The following is a 6,042-nucleotide window of genomic DNA, read 5'->3' as shown; positions in this document are numbered from 1 at the left end:
CTGGGGGCAGTTCAGTGAACAGGATAGGAGAAGTCCGGCCCGCCTGGGAGCTTCTAGTCTAAAATGGAGTGAGATAAATAAAGAGGATGACTCAGAAAATAAGCTCAGGTTGCTTCTCCTTTCGAGGCCCGTGCTCCTCATCAGAAGGACACAACAAAAAATGAGGACGTTTCCACTGAGGCTCCTTACAGGGTTCTTCCCTGTAAGGACCCTGTTGTGGTCCCTGGTTCCCCCCGGCTGATGGTAGCTGGACAATTTCCCTAACAAAGCTCCCATTTTTGCTTCCCTTCTGGGTGGGTTTCCTTTAACCGAGGCAGAGTTAGCTAGCATCTATTAGCTCAACTGAAGTATTTTGCAGTTCTGAGAATCCCTAGGAGATTCTCCATTGTGTATAGGGGAAAGAGAACCAGTCGGAGCCCTAGGAAACGCTTTCAAGGGAAGGAGGGAAAGAGCCTGGGTAGGAATGATCAGAAGGAGAGGAGAACCAGAAATATGGTCAGAGAAAGCTGGTGGGAGAAGAGCTGAAACGAAGGAAAAGCTGGCAGTGCCAAATGCTGGGAAGGGGTCAGATATCCTTAGTACTGAAAAGCGTCAAAGAGATTCTGTATTCATCCTGATGAGGATTTACTGAATAAAAGGGAAAGCCAGAAATCAGGTTTGGGAGGGCAGGTTTGAACGGGTTTCGGTATAAACTCAATAGCATGTCGGAAACCTGAGCTCTTGTATATTGTTAGGTGAAAGGAAGTCCCTGTAATTTTGTGATCCGACATCCTTAGAAACCTGGGCAACCTACTTAGGATAACCAAAGGCCTTCAAAACGTGAAGTAGAAAATATGTAAGTCCTCATGGAGATCATGACACACTTGTTAAAAAGATAATTGGAAAATTGGAAATGAAAATTCTTTGTGCTATAGAATGAAACGGACAGTATTATTCTCGTCTGGAATAGGCAACATTTCTGTAGATAAAACTTTAAATCTTGCCCATCCTTCCAGTCCATCTCTGAGATGCTGCCCCCGACTAGATCCATTCCCTTCCTCTTGACTACATGCCAGTTAGAGATGAGGTCCCAAAACAGGTAGCCACAGCATACTCTTATGCCTCGAGCCACCAAGATTCGCCAACCAATTTTGCCCAAAACGTGAAATTTACTGGTTCTCCAACTGATTACCCATACTGCATCAGGGACATCTATCAGATGGAGTGTTGAACTGAGTGGACTGGGCCATCTTGCAAGGTAAAGTGGGGTTCAGCTTGCTGCCTATATAGAGGTATAAATTAAAGATGGCACCAAAGAAAACTTGCTTTTTTCCTTTTTGCTGAGAAATTTTTGTCTTAAGAGGTTATAAGACAATGTGGTCAGGAGCACCTGGGTGGCTCAGTGGGTTAAGCCTCTGCCTTTGGCTCAGGTCACGATCTCAGGGTCCTGGGATCAAGCCGCACCTCAGGCTCTCTGCTAAATAGGGAGCCTGCTTCCCCCTCTCTCTGCCTGCCTCTCTGTCTAGTTGTGATCTCTCTCTCTCTGTGTCAAATAAATAAAATCTTTAAAAAAGAGAGAGAGAATGTGGTCAGGACCATGCACAGCGCTGCTCAAACAGCAATACAACGTTCGTTACAAGGCAGCCCAGTGAAAGGCTTGGACAGTTTGGGGTCCAAGTCTTGATTTTGGCTCCAGTCACGATCTCAGTGTAGTGGGATCCAGCCCCACATTGGGCTGCACACTCCCCCTGATTGTGTGTTCTCTCTCTCTCTAAATCTTAAAAGAAAGAAAAAAAAAAAGGCAGCCAAATGGAAAGATACCTACAGAGGCATTTATAGACATCACAGTAAAGTGTTACCCAATAGCAGAGTCTGCTTTGTTGTTGCTGTTTTGTTTTAATGTCATGGGGAGTATTTTTTTTTTAAGATTTCATTTATTTATTTGAGAGAGAGAGATCATGAGAGAAAAGAGGTCAGAGGGAGAAGCAGACTCCCTGCAGAACAGGGAGCCCGATGTGGTACTTGATCCCGGGACTCCAGGATCATGACCTGAGCCAAAGACAGTCGCTTAACCAACCAAGCCACCCAGGCGCCCCTCATTTGGAGTATTTAATCTTAAGTGTTGGGTACCTGGGTGTTAGGCATCTGCCTTCGGCTCAGGTTGTGATCCGAGGGTCCTCAGGCTGAGACCCACATCCAGTTCCCTGTTAAATGAAGAGTCTGCTCTCCCTGTGCTCCTCCCCCCACCTCACTCATGCTCTCTCTCTCTCCCAAAAATAGTTAATTAGTTAAAAAAAAAAAAAGAAAATCTTAGTTTTGAAGAGCAAGCAGAGGAATGTTCTTGTATAGTCTAGCACCGTTATTCTACTTGCTTAATTCCAGACATACAAAACAGTCATCTGGGGCACCTGGGTGGCTCAGAGGGTTAAGCCTCTGCCTTCGGCTCAGGTCATGATCCCAGTGTCCTGGGATCAAGGCCCACAGCAGGCTCTCCGTTCAGAGGGGAGCCCGCTTCCCCCCTCTCTCTCTGCCTGCTTGTGATCTCTGTCAAATAAATAAATAAATTTAAATTAAAAAAAAAAAGAAAGAAAAAACAGTCATCTATGAGAGCAGAGTTCCAGAGGAAAAGTCTAAATGATCAAGTAAATTAATTTTAACCAAACCTTATCATCTCAATAGCAAAACCTTTACAAAGGCATAACCAATCCTTTTACAGAGTTATAACCTGTCTTAAGTTGCCTATTCCTGATAATTACCAATCTGTGTTCAATTAGATTTTTCATTTGTGTTTAGCTATCAATTAACTACCCATTATGTGCTAACCACTGTCGCCTCATTTAATAATCTAAACAACTCTGTAAAGTGATCAAACTTTGGTTACTTGCTCTAGATCCCAGTTAACAAATACCAGAACCAAGATTCAGTCTTAGCCTTGCTTGCTCCAAAGTACTTGTGTTTAACTATTTTGCTAGGTGCTTCAACTCCTAGAACAAAATATATAGCAACTTACTTTCCTTAGTGTTTATGGAAAATATGCCGAGCCCATCTTTCAGTAACACCAAAGGAGTCTGTCTTGAAAAAAAAAAACCCAACTACTCTCCATGGTGATGTATCATGGAGGACTGCTTATGATGAAACAATGGGTCACATTATCTCCAGCCCACCCGGGTCATCAAAGGCCTCAGCAGGCCTCATTAACTGTTTGACTGCAATTTACAAAGGACACACCTGCATCCCATGTTGCCCAAGATGGGTAACATCCCCCATTCCTCCCATATTTCCTGACACTGGTTGTGATGGGATTCCAGCACAGAATTTATAAGCAGGATTCAGTCCCACCAGACAGTGCTAGAAGAGTTCACTGATACACAAACCACTTTGCTCCATGTATGTGAGGAGGGGAGTCAAAGAGTGCTGGAAGAGATTTAATTCAGGGGTTCAGGAGGGAAAAGGATAGGCTTTTTTGTGAATTTCCACTGCCTCCAAAGAAAGGGCTTCCAGAACAGGTTAATAAATTACTTTCTCAGGGGCGCCTGGGTGGCTCAGTGGATTAAGCCGCTGCCTTCGGCTCAGGTCATGATCTCAGAGTCCTGGGATCGAGTCCCGCATCGGGCTCTCTGCCAGCAGGGAGCCTGCTTCCTCCTCTCTCTCTCTCTCTGCCTGCCTCTCTGCCTACTTGTGATCTCTCTCTGTCAAATAAATAAAAAAAATAAAATCTTTAAATAAATAAATAAATAAATAAATTACTTTCTCAACCCCTCCTTACCAATAGTCTCAGCTGTCCACCACCCAGTGAAACCATGGCAGGGAAAATATATTTACCTAACTCCTGAGTGTCTTCTGAACGTTGTAGAAGCCCACATGAAAGTATGAAAACATGTCATATATATTTGTCTTCGAATCTTCTGGGATTGGCCCTTTCTTTTACTGTAGAATTGTCAAGTTCTTTTTTTACTTTTTTTTTTTTAAGATTTTATTTATTTGACAGAGAGGGGAACACAAGCAGGGGGAGTGGGAGAGGGAGAAGCAGGCTTCCCACTGAGCAGGGAGCCCCATGTGGGGCTGGATCTCAGGACCCGGGGATCATGACCTGATCCCAAGGCAGACACTTAACTGAACCACCCCGGTGCCCAGAATTGTCAAGTTCTTATGCCATGTGTTTAAACGACACACTGATCTGGGTGCCAAGAATACAAAAGTATACCAAAGTACTTGCCCTCGGAGAGCTTAGATTCCAGTGGGGGAGAGAGAAAGAAAATAGAATAAAATATTTCAACCTTTTTAAAAGATTATTTTAGGGCACCTGGGTGGTTCAGTGGGTTAATGCCTCTGCCTTCGGCTCGGGTCATGGTCCCAGGGTGCTGGGATCGAGCCCCACATTGGGCTTTCTGCTCCTCAGGGAGCCTGCTTCCTCCTCTCTCTCTCTGCCTGCCTCTCTGCCTACTTGTGATCTCTGTCTGTCAAATAAAAATCTCTTTAAAAAAGACTATTTTAGAGAGAGGGAGATAACAGGATGTGGGGCAGAGGGAGAGGGAGAGAATTTTCAAGCGGACCCCTGCTGAGCGTGGAGCCCAGTGCAGGGCTTGATCTCATGACCCTGAGATCATAACCTGAGCCAAAACCTAGAGTTGGGCACTTAGCCGACTGAGCCACCCTGGTGCCCCCAAATACTTCAACATTTTATATTTGTATGAAGGAAACCAACTGGGGACTGAAGGAATAACTGAGGAGGGTCATCTTTAAGTAGGATAAGAGGAGGACTCTTGGCAGATAGGACAAGCGGGGCTAAAGGGAGAGAAGAGAGTGGTCATGGGAACAGTGGAACAGAAGCCCACCGGAAATACAGAAGCCCACCAGAAGTCCATTTAATTCCATAGGGCAACAAGTGTGAGGATACTCTTTGACATTTAGTGATGGGAGGAAATGTAGATGTTCCTCACTAGGCAAGTGGGCAAATGAAATGGTACACAGTTGATCCTTGAACGGTGCAGGGGTTAGAGCCGCAGACCCCTGCTGCACCTTTGAAAATCTGTGTTTAGGGGCGCCTGGGTGGCTCAGTGGGTTGGGCCACTGCCTTCGGCTCAGGTCGTGATCTCAGGGTCCTGGGATCGAGTCCCGCGTCGGGCTCTCTGCTCAGCAGGGAGCCCGCTTCCCTCTCTCTCTCTCTGCCTGCCTCTCCATCTACTTGTGATTTCTCTCTGTCAGATAAATAAATAAAATCTTTAAAAAAAAATCTGTGTGTAACTTTTGACTCCCACGAAACTTAACTACTCAGAGCCTATGGTGGATGGGAAGCCTTGCAGATAATGTCAATAGTCCATTAAAACATTTTGTATGTTACATGTATTATACACTGTATTCTTAAAGTAAGCTAGAGAAAAAGATGTTAAGGAAATCATAAGGAAAATACATTTACAGTACTGCACTTTATTTATTTTAAAAAACCTATGTTAAATAGACCCACACAGTTCAAATCTGTGTTGTTTAAGGGTCAAATATATACTACACATCAGTTAAGGCAATGAACTAAATTTACATATAGCAATTCAGACCAGAGAGCTTAACACTGAGTGAAAAAGAAAATGTGATTTGTAATGCAATGTCAATTTTGCTGGTTTTTTTTTAAATGCTTTTTTTTTAAAAAAACATGTAGCAACTATGCTACATGTTTTCAAGGATACATATATATTTAAATAAGAGACTTGGGGCACCTGGGTGGCTCAGTCAGTTGAGCATCTGCTTTTGGCTCAGGTCATGGTCCCAGGGTCCTGGGGTGGAGTCCTGCATCAGGCTCCCAGCTCAGTGGGGATTGGTTCTCCCTCTTCCTCTGCCTCTCCCTCTGCTTGTGCTCTATCTCTCTCTTTCAACTGAAAAAATAAGATCTTTAAAAAAAATGAAGTAGCATATGCTTTCTCAGATCTCTACCATTGGCTTTGATATGGGGGTATACTGTTTGTTGATCCTGTTATATGTGGAGTTTTCTCCAACCTAGCTTGTATACACTTGCTCCAAGCTTCATGCTCCCTTTTATGGCCCTAATAAGTAAGATTTTATTTATTTGTT

Source organism: Neovison vison, chromosome 1, assembly GCF_020171115.1.
Source record: "Neovison vison isolate M4711 chromosome 1, ASM_NN_V1, whole genome shotgun sequence".
In the NCBI taxonomy this organism is placed as follows: domain Eukaryota; kingdom Metazoa; phylum Chordata; class Mammalia; order Carnivora; family Mustelidae; genus Neogale; species Neogale vison.
This window is presented reverse-complemented; position numbering follows the sequence as displayed.